The 19,573-nt window shown below is 57.5% G+C and overlaps 1 protein-coding gene across 2 annotated transcripts in view; it reads left to right on the plus strand.

The window, feature by feature from the left end:
• Positions 1–16,300: 16,300 nt before the first annotated feature.
• Elfn1 (extracellular leucine rich repeat and fibronectin type III domain containing 1) overlaps positions 16,301–19,573 on the plus strand; it is a 41,823-nt gene continuing 38,550 nt past the window's right edge. The window contains exon 1 of one of the 2 annotated variants that reach the window (XM_070033419.1): positions 16,301–16,376. The gene's annotated coding sequence lies outside the window, so the exon portion shown is untranslated. Of the gene's footprint in view, positions 16,377–19,268; positions 19,317–19,573 lie in introns of those variants that run through there. The other variant, XM_070033420.1, reaches the window with a different exon arrangement.

The raw sequence follows: 19,573 nt of genomic DNA on the forward strand, positions 1-19,573 counted from the left end.
TGCAAAGAAGTGGGTGGTGCCTCGCAGACAGGCCCAACTCCAGCAGTTCTGCTGTCTGAATGGGATTTGACAAAACAGACTAAACTCAGTGTCTTCAATGAACTTCAGCCATACACTGCTTGAGGATCTGCTTTGGGGGCGGGAGGGTCTTTCTCTTTTTTTCTTTGCGGGGGCCTGAGCCTCCCTCTGCTCAAGGCGAGTGCTCTACCGCTTGAGCCACAGCGCCACTTTCGGTTTTTGAATGGTTTGTTGGAGATAAGAGTCTCACGGGAACTTTCCTGCCCGGGATGGCTTCGAACCGCGATCCTCGGGTCTCAGCCTCCTGAGTAGCTAGGATTACAAGCGTGAGCCACTGGCACCTGGCTGAGTCTTCTGTATTTTGGAGAAGGGGGTCTCACTATGTCTGTGTCTTCCTCCCAGCCGGCATTACAGGTGTGACCCTCACCCCAGCTTCTGGGTCCCCCTGTGTGAGCAGCAGCCTCTCCCCACAGGGATGAAGGACCTTCCTTCAGCACAGCACTGCCCTGGCTGGAGGCTGGCTATGGGCTCTTTCTGTGGCCTGGGGGTCCTCGGGGCAGGAGTCCTGGGAGAGAGCCAGGTGGCCCTCAGGGGCGTCCGTGACCTAACCTGGCCTGGCATCACCCACAAACATACCCGTCTAGGATGTCACAAACACCTCATCAGATACAGGCTCCAGGGAAGCGACCTGCTTCTTCTGCAGGGAATTGTGGATTGGAAATAATGGCCATTTTTAGGTCACCAAGAGCCACATGCATAGACCAGATAGCAAAGGTAGAAGGGACAGGGGCTGGTGTAGCCCAGAACTCCCTGAGGGCTGAGGCAGAAATCAGCCTCAAGAGCCAGATCTTTATCAAAGGCTGCAGGATTTTCCGACTATAGAAGTTTTTCTTTAATCTTAGCAAACTCCCTTCCTCTCACCTGTTGTCATTCTTTTCTTCATGGCTAGGAGTCTAGGCTGGATGATGCCAGGGACCCTGAACTATGACAGCCAGTCTCTAAACAATAGATTTCCCAAAGAGGGACCCTAAATGTAGCTCTCAGTTTGAGTCAACAGGATGCTCTGCTCCCCCCCTTCCCTGGTCCTGACCTAGGGTTCTCGAACTGCAAGGGTGCTACTGGGAACCTACCACCCACACATAACTTGAGAAAGGACTTCACATTCTACAGAGGAGACCTCAAGGCTCAGAGGGGGAACAGAGATTTGCCCATGACAGTAGCAAGGCCCCAAAACATGACACTTTAACTTTTGTCCAACACAATTTTCCCCATTGGTACAAATTTCAGGCCAGAGGCAGTGGTCCCTTTCCACCTGGGAGACACGACCCAGATCTTTCTGTGCCTATGGCCTTGAGGGACAGGATGCGCTCAGCCCTGGGCCCTTGAACACTGTAGGAGGAGGCTGGGCTCGCCTCCACCCATAGAGTCAGCTCAGGGCAGAAGCCCTCCTGTGGACAGCCTCCTTGTATAAAAGACATGCACCTGAGCCAGGCACTGGCGGCTCATGCCTATCATCATAGCTAACTGAGGAGGCTGAGATCTGAGGATCACAGTTCAAAGCTAGCCTGGGCAGGAAAGACTGTGAGACTCTTATCTCCAGTGAACCACGAGGAAACCAGAAGTGGTGCTGTGGCTCAAAGTGGTAGAGAACCAGCCTTGAATAAAAAGAGCTCAGGGAGAGCAGGCAAGTTCAAGCCCCACAACTGACAAAAATAAATTAATAAATAAAATAAAAAAACATGCACTTGTATAAAGAGGACTGAGGGGAGAAGATCTGGAGGAAGGGTTGGAGGAAGGGCAAATATGAGGCCCCAAATTCAAATCCTAGTTACACACACACACACACACACACACACACACACACACACACATACACACACACACACACACACACACACACACACACAGAGCAGATATTGAGTTTTACACTTAGATAGCCCTAGTGAAGGCTCTTAATGGGGGCCCCCGAGCTGTCTCCTAAGAATAAAAAAGGGGTCTCTATGTCCTTCTATGGAGCTCCCCCCACCCAGTCTCAGACTGGCCCAGCCCCCTGTCAGATTCTCTAAGTTAACAAGTTTGAGGCCTGATGATTAACAAGACTCACAAAGCTGATGAAAAACTGGAGATATAAATAAATATTCCTGGAGTGATTCCACCTCCTGCAGGCATGAACTTTGAATAATTGGGGAGAATTATGCTGAGAACTAATCAAAACTTTTTTTTTTCGTTTGCTAATTACCTCTGGGCTTCATCAGTGTCAAAGCCTAATCAACTCCAGACATCTTAATTGACCCTTGGGAAATGCTAGGACTGGGGAGGGCTCTAGTGTCATTCTGAGGGGGGCTGGGAGCAGGGAAGTTGGGGTCCTGGGGCTGGAGCCTGCCTGGCTTGGGGAGGGGGCTGGCAGTGGACAAAGCACGTTTCTGCTTTTGACCAAGAGGGATAATGCCCTTCTCCAGCCAGCAGGTCCTCAGCTCCCCATTGGCTGGCTGAATTCACCTGGCTAGGAGGATGGGACTCAGGTGGGGTCTGGTGCTGGACCAGACCCTAAGCTGGGGAGCTGGAGTAGCTCAGAGTGCTTGGCTGGCTAAGTGGGTGTGGATTCCTCAGTGGCTGCAGGTGGAACAAGGATTTGGATTTCCGTTCTTTCTCCTGAAATGAAATGAGATCATTTGCACAGGATGAAACATATCCTCTTCCAAGAATGGAATTCCAGCCTGGGAAGAGGCTGTAGAGGTAGGGACTTGGGAAAGGGGCAGCTTTGGGGAGGTGGAATGAAGGGGTCATAATAGTAAGTAAGGGCCCCTAGGAGGCAAAATGAGGGGGTCCTAAAATGGGTGTGTGTGAGGGTTCCGGGCAGTGGAGTGCTAGGGATGAGTGAGCTTCAGGGTGTCTCTAACTTACTCATCATCAATAGGTATCTTTTCTCTGGGTCCTCTCATTTTCTTTTTTCTTTGTGTGTGTGTGTGTGTGTGTGTGTGTGTGTGTGTGTGTGTATGTGTATGCATGTGTGTGTGTGTGTGTGTGTGTGTGTGTGTATGTGTATGCATGTGTGTGTGTGTGTGTGTGTGTGTGTGTGTGTGTATGTGCATGCACATGCACCAATATTGGGACTTGAACTCAGGCCCTGAGTGCTGTCCCTGAGTTTTTTTTTTGCTCTGGGCTGGTGCTCTACCACTTGAGCCACAGCTCCACTCAGCTTTTTTTTTGGTGGTTAATTGGAGGTAAGAGTCTCACAGACTTTCCTGCCTGAGCTGGCTTTAAATCGTGATCCTCAGATCTCAGCCTCCTGAGTAGCTAGGATTACGGGCTGGGTGCCTCTCTCTCTGGTTCTTGCTTGTTTTTCCACCTCTCATTTTTTACTCTCTCTGTCTGTCCCACTAGGGCTGTCAGGGAGCAGCTGGGCCCCCGTGGACATACAGCTGGGCTGTATGGAGGTTGCTGGTGGGGGCTGTGGGGGCCGAGGCTAAGCTGGGTCTAGCTGGGCAGGCTCCCTAAGCCCCCATGGGGTGTGAGGTAGTCCACTCAATACTTCACTCTATGGAACCTGACATTCCATAAAGGTTCCAGAAGGTTCCATCACTCAGGGGAGCTCCCTGTAGGGCCTCCAGGCTCCAAATGTAGGCCACCTGGGTTTTTCTGGCCACTCATCCAACCCCAGCCACACCATTGATTTCAGTGCTGAAAGAGCTCAAAGGATGCTTGGATTTTTTTCTGTCTTGATTAAATTAATTCCCCTTCCCCCCTGCCCTGTATTAGGGTTTGAACTCAGGACTGCACATTAGCTAGACAAGTACTTAACCGCTTGAGCTATGACTCCAGCTTTATTATTATTATTATTAATATTTTAGTTATTTTTCAGACAGGGTCTTGTGCTTTTGCCCAGGCTGACCTGAACTGTAACCTTCCTAGTTATACCTCTAAGAGGCTGGGATTACAGGTATGACCACCTTCCCTCCCATATTATTTGTGGACATGGCGTCCTGATACTTTTATGTCCAAGCGGCCTTGAACTTTGACCCTGCCGGTCTCTGCTTCCTGAATGAATAGCTGGGATTACAGGTATGAGCCAGCTGCCTTGCCCAAGCTATGACCCTATGCCCCCGTGTGACTAGGAACAAATTCTACATGGTGGCACCTACCTGGGTCAGCAGTGGACCTTCAGGGGGATGGGAGGGGCTACTGAGTCCCAGACACAGACGTCTTCTACTCCGGGAGAGATCACAGAGGTGGGGATAAGAGACCTGCTTCCCAAACCGAGCCCCAGCCCCTCACCCTGGGAGAGAGGGGGTCCATGGGTGGGGCACCTCTGGGGCGTAGACATACATAACTCCAGCTGGGCAGGGGCCCCCAGAGGTAGCCAGGCCTCCAGCACAGAGCCCATCTACCTCCGGGCGCCCATGCTGCCACCTGGGCCGGTCCGGCTTCCTTGGCCGCGGCAGGAGTTATCCATCACTGGGCCATGATGAATGCCCCATCCCTTCTCCTACCGGCAGCGCTTGCTATTTTGGTGGTAAAAAAAATGTTTATTACCTCACAACCACAGTAACACCCTCCCTCCCATCCTCCCTCCCTCTCCTCTCCCCTCCTCTCCCCTCCTCTCTCCCTGTGACTCCCAGCAGATTCTAGGAGGGTTGCTTGGGTTATTTTCACGATCTTAATTTTCCATTTCCCATCTCCTCACTTTTTCTTTATTACATTTTGGGCTCTTTTTTTGGGGGGGCGGGGAGGGAGCCTCTGGAATGAGCATGCATTTTCCTGGTGATATGTTTTTAATAAAAACCATCATTTATGATTATTTTTCCTCCCCACGAACTGTCAGCTTCCTTGTTTGAGTTCTTTCCATGCAACTTCTCTTCCATCTCGTCCTCATTGCAGATGTGGAAGCCTGGACACAGACAGGCCTGCTGGGGGGTGGGGGGCCTGGACACAGACAGGCCTGCTGGGGGGTGGGGGGCCTGGACACAGACAGGCCTGCTGGGGGGTGGGGGGAAGCCTGGACACAGATGGGGCTGGAGTAGGGTGGGGGGGTGGGGGGTTCTGCTTGAAGAGTTGCCCCAGAATTCAGGATCCTTCTGACCTTAGGACCCTCTTGGACCTCTCCATGCCAGCTCCCAACCCAGCTGCTTTCTGTTTAGAAGGATCTAGGACTGGGCTGTGAATGTGGCTTAGTGGTAGAGTGCTTGTCTAACATGCATGAAACCCTGGGTTCCATTCCTCAGTACCATATACACAGAAAAAGCCAGAAGTGGCGCTGTGGCTCAAGTGGTAGAGTGCTAGCCTTGAGCAAAAGAAGCTCAGGGACAGTGCTCAGGCCCTGAGTTCATGCCCCAGGACTGGCAAAAGAAGAAGAAGAAGGAGAAGGCAAAGAAGCAGAAGCAGAAACAGAAGAAGAGGAGGAAGAGGAGGAGGAGGAGGAGGAGGAGGAGGAGGAGGAGGAGGAGGAGGAGGAGGAGGAGGAGGAGGAGGAGGAGAAGGAGGAGGAGGAGGAGGGGGAGGAGGAGGAGGAGGAGGGGGGAGGAGGAGGAGAAGGAGAAGGAGGAGGAGGAGGAGGGGGGAGGAGGAGGAGAAGGAGAAGGAGGAGGAGGAGGAGGAGGAGGAGGAAGAAGAAGAAGGAGGAGGAGGAGGAGGAGGAGGAGGAGGAGGAGGAGGAGGAGGAGGAGGAGGAGGAGGAGGATGATCTAGGACTTCCAGATACTTTTTCCATCTCTCACGCTCACCTTTCCTCATACATCCCACCTTCTGACCAGGGCCAGGCCCCTTTCTTCTCTGAGCCTCACCATCTTTAAACAGAAACAAACAGGGCTATATAGCATACAGTCATTCAGCAAATACTTCCTGAAAACTTTCTTTTTTCTCTTTCTTTCTTTCCCCTACTTTCCTGCATACCAACCCCGCCCCACCTCAGAGACTGGAGCCCTGGGCTTCCTTGTGGTTTTGCTGTGTGGCCTTGGGCCTGTTGCTAGCCCTCTCTGAGCTTTCTCTCTTTCCATGTCTGTAGAAGAAGGATCTTTAGTGCCAGGCACCTCACTCTTGGCTGTGCATTTCCTGTCCTCATTGGCCTGCAGGTGACACTGGTTCTGAGCAGCTGCAGCCTGGCCCAGCTCCTTCATGGCTGCCTGCCAGTCACCAAGGAAGCCAGGCCTGTCTGGGGCTCTTTCTCAGTTGGCTATGTCCAGATGTCTAGCCATCTGGGCCCTGGAGCTGTGGTTCAGGGTAGGGAAGGCTGCCCTGCTTGGGCCTGGCCCTTGCCAGCTCTTGGTCCTGGGTGATCCTCAGCAGGCAGAGTTCTGCTGGCCTCCTGGGTGGCCCCTGAGCCCAGGACCTTGTGAATCTGGCCTTGAGAATGGCTCAGGACTGAACGATCCATCACCCAGACCCGGTCTTATGGGTGGTGGAAGAGGTTATATGAATATTCATCACTTCTCATGAATATTCGCAGCAATAACCACCCTTTCTATCCTCTTGCCCTTGGGTACCTCCGTTGCTGGTTTGCCAGCTGCCTGCGGAATCCCCTCCATGGAAGAAGACCATGGAAGGCCTCTGGTTTATGACTCTAAAGGCCCCAGGTTGTATTTCAGCTCAGAGATATTTTCTGTGCAAAGGGTTGGCCCTTCCTTGGGCCTCAGTTTCCCTCCTGACCCCCATGGACTCTTATGGCCCTGAGAGAGGGCTCCTGAGATAGATCCATCCTCTCTGATTCCAACTTTCCAGGGCCCCATTGTGCCGGGACAAAGCCAAGAGGCTCAGGTTCCCCTGGGGAGCGGAGTCTGGCTGGCCTCAGGTTATCGGGGATGGGTAACCAGAGAGGCCACGGTCAGGTGTTCTTGCTGCCCTCCAGTGCCAGCCAGGATTTTCCAGCCAGTGTCTCTTGGATGGCATGACCCGGGTGGTCTGAGGATCATGGGAGGCCTGGGGTACAGGGGGTGCCTCATAGGGCTTGAACTCTGGGCCTGGGCGCTGTCCCTCAGCTCTTCAGCTCAAGGCTAATGCTCTACCACGTGAGCCACAGCGCCACTTTTGTTTTTCTGAGTGGTTTATTGGAGATAAGAGTCTCACAGGCTTTCCTGCCCAGGCTGGCTTTAAACCACGATCCTCAGATCTCAGCTAGGATTATAGGTGTGAGGCACTGGCACCCGGCTGATTCAGTTTACTTTGTGTGTAGTTGGGGAGAAGTTTGAACTTGGGGCCTTTTTGCTCAAGGCTGGTGCTCTACCACGTGAGCCACAGCTCTACTTCTGGCTTTTTGTTAAGAGATGAGTCTCAAGGTCTTTCCTGCTTTGAACCACAATCCTCAGCTCTCAGCCTCCTGAGTAGCTAGGCTTACAGGTGTGAGCTGAACAGCTGGCTTGGGCTGCAGGTTTACTCCGGGGAATATGATTGCGGGGGGAGGGGGGGAGGCGGTATGCCTGTGGCCTGGAGACCAGGAGAAGCTGGGACCAATGTATGCAGGGGTGGGGTGGGTGGGTGGTAGATCAAGCTCTACCCAGGATGGAGGGTGATCCTGGCCAGGATCCTCAGTTCTGTGCCCACGGGCCTATTTGTCCTCAGCTCTGTGCCCCTGGCCCTCAGGTGGCTGGCCTTGTCCAGGGGTTTCCAGTTAGGTATCTGTATTCATCAAGGAGAGCCAACCATGCTCAAGTGTCTGGAAAGTTCCAAGATACCTGGGAATGTGCTTTCCCCCAATGTCTTTCCCACCCAATTGGCACCATGTGCTAAAGCTTTGCCAGCTCCTGTGACCTAGGGGTCTCCATGTGAACTAGCCTCCCCCAACTCTGCTCTCCAGCGGACCAAGGCTCTGATAAGTCCTGTGTGTCATTTTCCAAGCAGAGCCTCTCTCTCCTTGGATGCTTGGCTCTTAGCTCCCCAGTGTAGACTCAGAGGCTCAGAGTGGTTTTGCATTTGCCCAAGGTCACACAGCAATAAAGATGGCAGTGGGGGGGGGGGTGGCAGGCCCATCTCACTCAACCCGTGCTGAGAGCTACCGTCTGGGGTAGAGGACGGATGGAGGTGGCCTGCATTTCGGGGTCTTCTGAACAGACACGGGTGTTTGCTCGGTGCTATTTGCTTAGATGCGTTCAACCTTGTGGTCCCCCGGGGCCGGCGTGGCCATGGCTGGCATCTGTGGGGACAACGGCCCTGGAATGCTTAATGAGGGCTCGGCGTGGCCCTGCCACTGAGCGCGGGCCGGGACAGATGGTGCATCATTAGCCATTTTTATTAATTACCTGCTCCCGTGCAGCGATTGGCTTCCGCAGCAGCCTTGTCGGACGGGCGAGGTCCCCACCACTCTGGAAGGTGGAGAGAGTCCTTCATCTTCCTCCCACTGCCTTTGAGGCCAGATGGTTTTGGCTCGGAGAGGTCCCTGGGGTGCTGGCCCAGGTGAGGAGAGGGGTGTCTGGGCCATGCGGCTGGTGTGGGGTGAGCCGAGACCCCAACACACCCGGGCCTGGGGCAGCCCGGCACACTGCGACCCCGCTCTGACTCAGCCCGTCCCCCGCCCCTCTGTCCTCCTGCATCCTGAGGGCTGGGCTCTGCCCCTGGGGTGTGGGACGGGCGAGGGGGGGCGGAGACCCTGATGCCTTGCTCATGCGGCGGCACTTGTCCATGGCCAGGCTCACAGCCTGTGGGGTGCTCAGGACCCATACTCTTTAGGTGCTGGGGTGCCCTGAGGCTTTGAGGGTCTACAGACCCTGGGTCTCAAGCCCAGGGTAGCCCCCAGTCTTTAAGAAGCCTGGGTCAGTCAACTCCTATACCTAGCTTCATAGTTGTATCAAAATGGGGGACACAAGGACTGACCCCTTTAGACAGTCTAGAGTAAGAATAACACACACACCCACCCCCCCCCCCCCCCACACACACACACCCCTCCGGAACCCAGTCTGCAGGCACCGATGCTCCAAATCCAGTTTGTGTCAGAATCCTGGGGTGCCTGGTTCCATACTGAGGAGGTAGTTGTGTTCTTCCTGCTCTCCAGGAAGGGAACAAAACCATGTCAGGCATGGGTCCATGCCTAGAGCCTCAGCTACTTAGGAGGTGGCGGTACGAGGATCACGGTCCAAGGTCAGTGTGGGAAAAAGCACAAGATCTGCATCCTCTTTAAAAACATAAAGGGGGGCTGGGAAGGTGGCTCAGTGGTAGAGCACTTGCCTTGCATGCATGAGGCCCTGGGTTCGATTCCTCAGCACCACATAAGAAAAAAGCCGGAAGTGGTGCTGTGGCTCAAGTGGTAGAGTGCTAGCCTTGAGCTGAAGAGCTGAGGGACAGCGCCCAGGCCCAGAGTTCAGGCCCCATGACCGGACCCCCCCCCAAAAAAATAAATAAAAGCATAAAGGGCCAGCGTGGTGGCTCACATGGTCAAGCACTTAGCAACACAAGGCCCTGAGTTCAAACCCACCATAGCCCAGTACTGCAAAAGCAAACACAAATGGAGGTAGATGTGCAATTAGGTGAAGGAATGCATGTGGTCAGATGGCCACAATCGGGGCCATGTGGGAAGGGAGAATGAAGGTGTCCACAGGCTGGTATGGACCTGGGGCCTCGTGAGCCTTGCCAGCCGGGACACATGTATCCCAGCTTCGGGGAACAGCTCGTCAGCCGAGGAGTTAACAGTGCTCGCGCACAGGAACGCCAGTCAATGAAAACCACCTCCGAGGCTGTTTTAGATCTGGCGCCTGCCACACGCGCTAGCTTTTATCTGCTGCCCGCTTGACAACTTCTCATAAAGTCGGTCCCTGTTGGAGCCAGCCGGGGCCAGCTGTGACGGAGCTTTCCAGAACGAGCCAGCCTCCACATGGGCTGTGCCCCGTACAGGGCTAGGCCTGCTTGCTGTGTCCACATCAGGACAACCCCGAGGCACAATGCCAGCCGCAGGTGGGTGGGGGAGACAGGCTGGATGCTTCAGGTCAGGGTGGGCACAGAGATGGCTTCTGGAGACCACCTTCCTTGGCGTGTGTCCTTGTGGGGGCCCCCCTCTGTGTGTGTGTGTCCAATTCCCCTTACCCATTTTTTTTGGAGGGGCTTGGGGAGGATTTGAACTCAAGGCCTTATGTGGCTAAGCCACTACTCTACTGCTCAGCCCTGCCTCTGGTTCATTTTCGTACTGGTTATTTTTGAGAGAGGGTCTTGCTCCCTACCAGGTGTGCGTGCCTGGACCTCCATCCTCCTGATTCACATTTCCTGACATAGCTGAGATAATAGGTACTCCCTGCAGTACCCAGCTTCTTCCATCAAGTTGGGGTGTAATAAACTTTTCTTCCTTTGGGCTGGCCAAGAACCACAATCCTCCAGATCTCAGCCTCCCCGGTAGCTGGGATGGCAGGCGTAAGCCGCTATGCCTGGCCGCACGATGACTGCAGTTTCATCTTTGTCACCTAGAAAGAGCTTGTCTCCAAACACTGAGGGGCTGGGGTTTTAACACAAGAAGCTGGGGGCACCGCTTGATCTCTGTAACCCTGTCATCCTCCCAAATCACCCCAGTGTTTGTCCGCTTTCTCTTCCTTCTCCTACTTCTGATACTGGATATTTGAACTCAGAGCCTCAAGCTTGCTAGGGACGTGCTTTTCACTTGAACCATACCCCCAGCCCATTATGTTGGCCTTTTATTTACTCTGGACAGTGCTGCCCCGCTAATTTGAGCCCCATGACCTCCAAGGACAGTCTGAGCTTGCAAAGGGATTCCTCCTGCCAGTCCAGCACACAGGAGGCATGAACAGGTGGATGGAAGTCTGCACCAGGCCCAGACAAAAGTGTGAGATCCTATTGAAAAGTAAAGCAGAAAACATACTGGAGACCTGTCTCAAGTGGTAGAGCACCTGCCTACCAAGTGCAGATGTCTGAGTTCACACCCCAGGACCACTACAAAACAAACAAACTCAAAACCTGTGGAAATTTGGAATGCTCCCTTCTAGTCACAGAATGGAAATTGGATCAGCGCACAGAGGAGCAGAGACCCAGAACATCTTCCACACACTGGCCACCTCCTCCTCCTCTTCATCTTCTTCCTGCTCCTCTCCTCCTCCTCCTCCTCCTCCTCCTCCTCCTCCTCCTCCTCCTCCTCCTCCTCCTTCTTGCATTTTCTATGCAACCTAGTTGTTCTGGAACTCAATCTTGCTTCCTCTGCCTCTCAAGTGCTGGGATTGCAGGTGTGCACTGCCAGACCTGACAGCCATCTGGAGGGGGATTTTTAGTCTGGTCCTCAGGTGGGGCAGGATGGTGGTGCCACAGATAGAGGAGGTGGCAGGGTAGGGACACATGCTTGCTGTGTGAACAGAGCTCTGCCCCCTTGGTCACCAAGGTTGACGGGGAGCCCTTGATGAGCCACGCATGGCTCAATGGCAGAATGCTTGCTTAGCAGGTGCAAGGCTCTGTGCTCCATCCCAAAAGAAACACATAAGCAAACACAGCACAAAATAAACAACAAACTATACATGGCAGGAACTGGTGGCTCACATCTGTAACCTTAGCTACTTAGGAGGCTGAGATCCAGAGATCTGTGGTTCAAATCCAGCCTGGGCAAAAGAGTTATGAGACTTCATCTCCATCTCCACTCCAATTAACAGGCAAAAAGCCAGTCCAGCGGCATGGCTGAAGTGGTAGAGTGCCAGCTGTGAGCAAGAAAGCTGAGCAGGGCGTGAGGCCCTAAGTTCAAGTCCTGGTACCAGCAAGTAAAGGAAAAGAACAGAACACGTGGATACCCACAAGCTGAAGTGAGTGTTAGATAGCAAATAGTTTGTGGGTTCTACAAAAATGCTAAGCCGCTGGGCGCTGGTGGTTTATGCCCGTAATCTTAGCTACTCTGGAGGCTGAGATCTGAGGATTAAAGTTCAAAGCCAGCCCAGGCAGGAAAAGTCTGTGAGAGCCTTATCTCCAATAAATCATTAGAAAACTGGAAGTGGCGCTGTGGCTCAAGTGGTAGAGCACTCACCTGGAGTTGAATAGCTCAGGGACAGCACCCAGACCCAGAGTTCAAACTCTACAACTGTCAAAAATAAATAAAAAGCTAAGCAGAAAGCTTGTCTGGGACTTAACAATGCTGGACTCATTACTGATTCCAAAGAAACGAGAGCACATGTACACACAACATTATGTACGAGAACATTCTTCAAGGTAGATATGATAGTTTTTGCCTGCAATTCCAGCCCTGCAGGGGAGGCACACATCAACAGGATCATAGTTTGAGGCCAGGTCAATGAACAATTTAGCAGAGATCCCATCTTAGTCTACAGGATGGGTAATGCTGGTGCACATCTATAATCCCAGATATGGGGGAAGTCAAGGTAGAAAGAGCAGAATTTGGGGCCAGCTCCAGGTAAAAAAAAAAAAAAAAAAAACAAAAAAAAACATCAGAACCTTCCTAGATCACCACTAAAGCAAAAAAGGACAGAAGTGTAGCTCAAGAGGTAGAGCGCCTGCCTAGTAAATGCAAGGCCTTGAGTGCAAACTCCCCAGAGTGGAAACAACTCAAATAATTGTTAGCTGACCAGATACATATGGTGTAGCCACACACGGAACATTATTTGGCAATACAAAAGAACAAAGTAGCTGGGTGCTGGTGGCTCACACCTGTCATCCTAGCTACTTGGAAAGCTGAGTTCTGAGGGTAGCCATTCAAAGCCAGCCGGGGCAGGAAAGTCCATGAGACTCTTATCTCCAATGAACCACCAGAAAACCAGAAGTGGAACTGTGGCTCTAAGTGGTAGAGTGCTACTAGCCTTGAGCTCTAGTGCTAGAGCTCACATCTGAGTTCAGGCCCCACAGATGACCAAAAAAATAAGTAATGGAAGTAAAATGGGCTGGGGGTGCGTAGTTGAAGTGATAGAGCACCTCCCGAATCTGTCGGCAATTAGGACCCACGGAGTCTGCTGCTGTGGCAGGACAGGGGACTCTGGGGAATGACTCCTGTACTTTGCACAATTGTGACAAGTGTTTGAAGGCCGTCCGTCAAGGCAGGACCAGTGGGCGGGTGAAGGTGAAAGGTCCGTGCTGGCTCAGGTTTCCCCAAGTATCAAAGTATTAAGAGTGTGTTATAAAACTCTCTGGTGTCTGAGGATCCACAGGTCCCCTGCACAGCTTTCGTTTGCATTGCTGTTGGTGGGGGTGGTCACTTCCATTTATTTCACAGACCGTCTTGTCCCCTTTCCTTTTTGTCATCTCTGCTCATTTGGGGGGGTCTTCCTATTGACTTCCCGGAGCTCTTTACACATGGGGGACCCTAGCTCTTTCTCTGGTGGGATATAACTTGGGTGCAGTGCTTTTATGGCTTGTGGATTTTGTGGGTATGTGTTTCTGGGACGTTTAGGGTCTAGAAAAAGATGGTCCCTGCTTTTGTTGGGGGACCATTTCCTTTGGGAGGGGTGGGCATCGTGTTACCCTCCGCTGTTTCTCCTCTTGGGGCATAAACACTCACTACTGTCACACCTGTCAGCCTGCAGGGGTGGGGGACCTCTGGGCAGCAGAGCGGGCCGGTGAGTCCTTGCTTACCCTGACAGTGGGTGCAGTCACTCTGTCTGTCCATCTGGAGTGGACTCGGGACCTATCCTTTAGGGCATTTCAGGGCACTGACATAGACAATAGATGGGGTGCTAGTATCAGCTGGGTGAGGTGCAGCCCAAGGGTTCAAACCATTGATGGTTTCCATTAAAACCCAAACCTCACTCATCCAGCACTCCCTAGCAGAGAACTGCTAGGCCAGTGGATTTCCGTGACAGGGGCTTGCAAGAAGGGTGAGCTTCACCTGGGTGGTCCCAAGGAACTCATTTCAGAAAGGACAGCTGTCACCTGGACCCTCCAAAAGGAGGTGTGCATGCATGTGTGTGTGTGTGTGTGTGTGTGAATGTGTGTGAATGTGTGTGCATGTGCGTAAGACCATCCTAAGTGTGAATACCAAATGCAGTGATTTTGGAGTGTGACCCTCAGGATTTAAATCTTAGCTTTGGAGGGTGCTGGGGTGTGGTGGCTCACGCCTGTAATCCCAACAACTTGGGAGGCTGAGGCAGGAGGATCAGGTGTTTGAGGCCACCTTAGGGGCTATGTAGTTAGGTTCTGTCTACAGAAACAAAACTCAAGTCGGAGTTTCAGCACTTCATGGTGACGCTGGCCAAGCTCCTAAATCCTGAGCTTCACCCTCTGTGGAGCTGGGGGGTTTGATTCATGGGGTGTTGTGAGCCCTGGATTAGCCTGACCTGGCTGCAGGTCTCAATGCACGGGGGCACTTTGACCACCCCAGGGTGTGAGTACGTGTGTGTACATGTGTGTGTACACGTGTGTGTGCTGGATGGGAGGGAATAGGGAGAGAAGGAGGGAGGGGGCGATAGGGAAAGAGAGAGGGAGGAGGGAGAAAATACGGGCTGGCTAGGAGAAAGCCAAGAGAAAAATTCCTCTCTTCCTTCCAGCCCAGGCTTGGGCCATCCTTTTCCAGAGCAGGCCATACTGGGGAGGAGGGAACTGAGGGAAACAGGGTTCTAGCAGCCACCGAGGCGCCGGGTAAGGGAGACCCCAAAGGCCAGGCCTGGCCGTGGGGCCTGCGCTCGGGCCGGCCAGGCTTGGACAAGCAGGGACAGCAGGCAGCGGCTCCTGTCTCGCTCATCACGCTTCGCTTTTCCTGGAGTCCAAAGGAGAGACGACCCTCCCCCCCCCCCCCCGCCGGCCCCAGCGGGGGTCTCCTCGCCGCCTCACAGGCAGCTCCAGTGCGGAGCGTGTGGGGCTCGGACGCGCACCAGGAATCTGATGAGCTGCGGAGGGCCTGGCACTGAAGCCTGGCTGCGCCCAGGCCGGCCGTGCGGCCGAGCTGCTGGAGCCGCCCCCGGGGCCTCCTCCACCGGCGACACCCAGCGGGCCAAGCCCCTTCGCGCTGCCTCCGTCGCCCCGGCTCCGGGGCGCTGCGTCCTGCGCGCGCAGCGGTGCGGCCGCCCGGCTCTGCCCTCGCGGGGGTCCGTTCCGGGCGGCCCGGCCGGCCCGGCGCGGCGCTAGGTCCGGGAGGGTCGCAGCCTGCGCTGCAGGGCGTCCCCGGCTTCGCAGCTCCGCTCGCGGAGGCTCAGGAGCGACGCGCAAGCCATGGCCCGGCGAGGGCGCCCTTGAGCTGGATTTGGAATTTTTCCCCCCCCCTCAATGCAAAAATCTGCGAGCTGGGGAAGGGGCTCTGGGGAGTGGGAGGCGCCCCGGGGAGACGAGGGGGCCTCTGGGCGAGTGCTCGGGGGCGATCGGAGGGAGGAAAATGCCAGGGGCACCTCGGCTTGAAGAGACTTCGGAGCTCCGGAGAAAGGGGGAGGGGGTGGAGGTAGGAGGAGAATCCGCTAAGCGGAGCCTTCCGGGATGGGAAGGTGCCAGGCTGATCTCACGCCCCCACTTTCTCGCAGCTTTGGGGGCGGGGACGAGCGTAGGGAGGGGGGGCCGTGGTGTGTTTGGGGAGGGGAGGGGTCAGCGGCCTCGCGGCAGGGCAGGTGTTCGAGGACCGTGAGCCCCACCAGGCCTGGCCACGCCGTTCCCCCACCTCCTCCCCCCGCACGTACGCAGCGCCCACCCCGCCGGGGCCCGCGCGCCCTCGCGGGGTCTGACTTCAGGTCAACTTCATGCGGCCGCCCTGTGCGCGCGTGTGTGCGCTCGCGCGTGTGTGTGCGTTCTCGCGCGCGCGTGTGCACCGTCGTGTCCTCACGCGCGTGCACAAGCCCGCCGCACGTACCCACCTCCCTTCGCCACTAAGGGTCCCTCCCCCTAGACATCCCGGGGCTCCGGCCGCAGAGCAGATCGAGGGGCCCCGGGGGCGGAGGGGGGCGGAGCAGGGGGCGGGGGCGACGCCGACCCCCCTCCCGCCCGCGGGCCCCTCTTCACCTTCCCCGTCCGACCTCCGGTCACCCTCCTCCCCCGGGCCCCCCGACGCCCAGACCGCGGCTCCCGCCCCTCCGGCCCCCGCCCCTCCTCCGGGCAGCCCTCCCCGCGCGGGCTCCCACGTTAAACCTTCCTCGCGCTCGGAGAGAATGTGCTACAACCTCGCGCCGCCGCCGCCGCCGCCGCCGCCGCGCCCGCGCCCGCTCGGGAGCCGGAGCCGCCCCGGACCCTCGGCGTCGTCGCCACCGCCGCCGCCGCCCCGCCGGCCCCAGGCCCCGAGCGCGCGGTCCCCGCCGCCGCCCCGCGCTCGCCCGGCGCTTGACGCAGTGAGCGCCGCAGCCCGGCTCCCGGCGGCTCCCGGCGGCTCCCCCGGCGCAGGCCGAGCCCAGCCCGCGGCCCGGGAGGGGCGGGCGGCGCGGGAGGGGGAGGAGGCTGTCTGGAGCCGGCGGGCCCGGGAGGAAGAGGAGGAGGAAGCCGGGCAGCTGGGTGCGCGCGCCCCGCTCGCCGCGGACGGAGCCCCGGCCCGCGCCCAGGTAGGAGGGGGTCGGGGAGGGGGCAGCGGGCGGGGAACGAGGCTCTCCGGTGGCTTCGGGGGACGGTGCGGGGCTCCCCGCGGCTCGCGAAGCCCTGCCCCGGGCGTCGGTGCCCGGGTTGAGTCGCCGACACCCCGGTGCCCCCCACTCGGTTCCCAGCTCCGACTCCGGCTGGACAAACTTCCCTCCCGGACGCTGGGGCTCGGACCAGCGGGGGTTTGGGACCCCCCACCCTTGGGTTGGGAGGCGCTACGGCGACCCCAAAACTTTACGGAGCGTTTAGAGCGAAAGGCGGGCTGGCAGCGAGCGGGGGGGGGGGAGAGGGTGCTTTCGCCTCGCGTGCCCCGGAGTAGCCGCGGCACCCCAAGTTGGCCCAGAGGCTCCCCCCATACACCTGAAAACAGGTTTGGTAATCGGTGGGAGGGGACTGTGGGGTCTTCCCACAGCGGGCATGGGAGGCGCGGGACCCGCACCCCGAGTCCAGCCGGGTCGCCCGGGCTCTGCCGGCCTCTGCCCGGCTCCTGGCTATTAATAGGCGCCGGTGACCCCAGCCTCCCGGGGTGGGAAAGCCGGCGTGGCTGGGCTCGGCTGCGCACAGCTTCGGGACCCCAGCCCAAGCGGACCCCTCCCCAGCCCCCCATTCAGCCGATTCTTTCTCTTCTTGCCCTTTCTGGGCCTCGGGGTGTCACCCCCTCCCCAAACTTTTTCTTTGCCTAAACTGCACAGTCTGGGCAGTGGACACCCCCGTCAGGGGCCCGGCCGAGACTTGCACCGTCTGAGCACCATTCCCGCTCGAGATCGAGTCCTTCGCCGATGGGTGTGAGGTTCCTGGAGCCAGCCTGTCGGGGATGAGCGGGAATCTCCCGCAACCACCAGCCTGGGGTCCTCCCTCCCTCCCCATCCGCGTCCCCCCGCGTGTAACGCGTACACGCGCTCCTGCGACCCCATCTAAGGAGTATGGGGAGGCGGCCTAGGGGCTTTCGAAGAGCGGGGGGAGGGGGGACAGAAACTCCTGGTCGGGTTTGGGGGTGCAGCTAGGTTGCTTGTGCTAGAAGGAAGCGCCGTACGGTGTCCCCCCCCCCCTTTCCAGCCTCGCCTTCGCGCCCCGGGGCCCTGGAGGAGCTCGCTGCCCCGCCCCCACCCCGCCCGGCTGCTCGGTTCAGAGCTGGAGCCGGGAAGGGGAGAACAGGGCACGCCATCGCGGATCAGGGTCTGCGAAACACAGCTCCCAGATAGCTTGGGGAATCTCTGTCCCCAGGGCGCCTTCGGGCCCGCCCCCTCCGGTTAACTCCCGGACCCCGTCGCCCTCGGGCGCTCGCGTGCCGGCCCCGCGATCGTAGAGCTGGGCGCGCGCCCTGGTGCAGCCTCGCCGCCTCTCTGGCCGGGGGTGGGGCAGGGGGCGTGGAGCGCGCGGTCACGTCGGGGGGGGGGGGACGGGGGCCTGGAGTGCGCGAGCGGGTCTACGGGGAGGGGACAGGTGGCGTGGCGCGCGACATCGGGTCCGTGGGGAGGGCAGGGGACGGCGGAGCGCGCGATCGTGGCCATCGGGTCCCTGACTGATGTTCTCGCGTGGCGCCGGCGTCTGAGATAGAATTGATGACTTATATCTGTAGGCCGCCTACCGGCGCATCCGAGGAGGAGGGGCGACCCGGCAGGGCCCGCGAGACTGGGTCGCGGTCGCCGCCGAGGGTGGTGCAGCCTCTGTAGGAGTTAGAGGAGGCACAATTGGGGGGAGGGGCGGCCCACCCCTTGCTGGTCAACCCCGCCCCCCCAGGTTCGGAACGGGATTCTCTAAGAGGCCCCTATCCACCCTTCTAAGTGACCCCTATCCTCCCCCTCTGACCTCCTGACCCAGAGTAGCCACATTCTCCCCTTGGGGTGGGACAGTGCTTTTCAAAGGCTTAGGCTGTTGGACCTCGGCCTCTGCTAGCTTGCACTCAACGTTAAGGGGTTCCAGTCCCCGCTTCTGGGAAGCAGGTCCAGGCTCGCTCAGCACAGTGCCTGGCACACAGGTGACATCCACCAAAGCCTAGGACTCCTTTCAGAACCCCCAACTGGCTTTGCCAGCGCTCAGGTCTGCCCCTCGCGACCCCCCCCCCCCCATCCCCGCGGGCCTGATCGGGAGGCAGCCACCTCTTCAAAGGCTTTAGCCTTTGGCAGGCGGATGGTGAGGGCTGGGCCCTCGGGTCCCTTCCTGTTCAGCGCTGGCTAGATCGGATGACCCTCCAGGAGGGACCAGGGGCCAGGGCTGACTCCCCGCGCCCCAGGTGGGATTGCCACAGCTGGGGGAAGGAAAGGGCACCATGCCCCTCACCTCCCGCGCCTCGTCCTGGCCTCAGGCCTGGCCGGTCCAGGCTGAGAAGAGATGGCATCCACCATGTCTTGGGTAGATGAAGCAAAGGCCTGCCCTTGGCCTGGGGCCTGGCTGGGACAAGAGTCCAGGATGGGGCAGAGGAAGGAGAGGCTTCTCCGATGCTCCAAAGTCAGAGGCCTCTCTCCTGCGTCTATCACCGGGTCAAGGAACGGTGACAGTTCCATTACACAAGTCTTCAGTTCTTGCACACCCTTTTGGTGCGGTGGTCTGTGTGTGTGTGGGGTCACACTGGCTTTTATCCCAGCACCTCCCCCCTGCAGCTGGCAAGAAGAGGCCACACAACCTCGAAACCCTAAATTCATCCAGTGGTCTGAAGTGCCTGTCAGGATTACCCCCTTCCCACTTCTGGCGGACCCTCGGCGCCCAGGCCGGGCCGGGGGCTGGGCCGGGCCCTACCCGCTCGCTCGCTGGCTCGCTGGTGCTGTGGGCGTTCATTCACAGTCTCTCGCCCGTCCCCGCACACTATAGGATTTATCTTGATTTGCTGCCTTTGAATTGAGTCAACTCTTTTGTATGCTCTGTGAATTGCCCAGCTGCTGGCGAAGAGAGCTCCGAGCGTGCCGGGGGTACTGAGGCCGGGAATTGGGTGCGGGCGGGGGACAGGAAGCGGGGAGGGGGCGCCTGCCGCGGGGACCGGCTGGGCGGCTCGGGGACCGGAGCTGCCTGAGAGGCGTGGGTTGGGAGACCAGCCGGACTTGTCTAGGGCACTGCCAGGCTCCGCCAGCCAGCAACGAGAAGTCCGGAGGGCTCGGGCTTGAGGCTCCGGGGTCCCTTGGGCTCCATTTCGAATGGGCTGTGTGAGCTGGGGCAAGTCTGGGGGCGT

This window comes from Dipodomys merriami, unplaced genomic scaffold, assembly GCF_024711535.1.
Source record: "Dipodomys merriami isolate MVZ:Mamm:240054 unplaced genomic scaffold, mDipMer1.0.p SCAF_22, whole genome shotgun sequence".
Classification (NCBI taxonomy): domain Eukaryota; kingdom Metazoa; phylum Chordata; class Mammalia; order Rodentia; family Heteromyidae; genus Dipodomys; species Dipodomys merriami.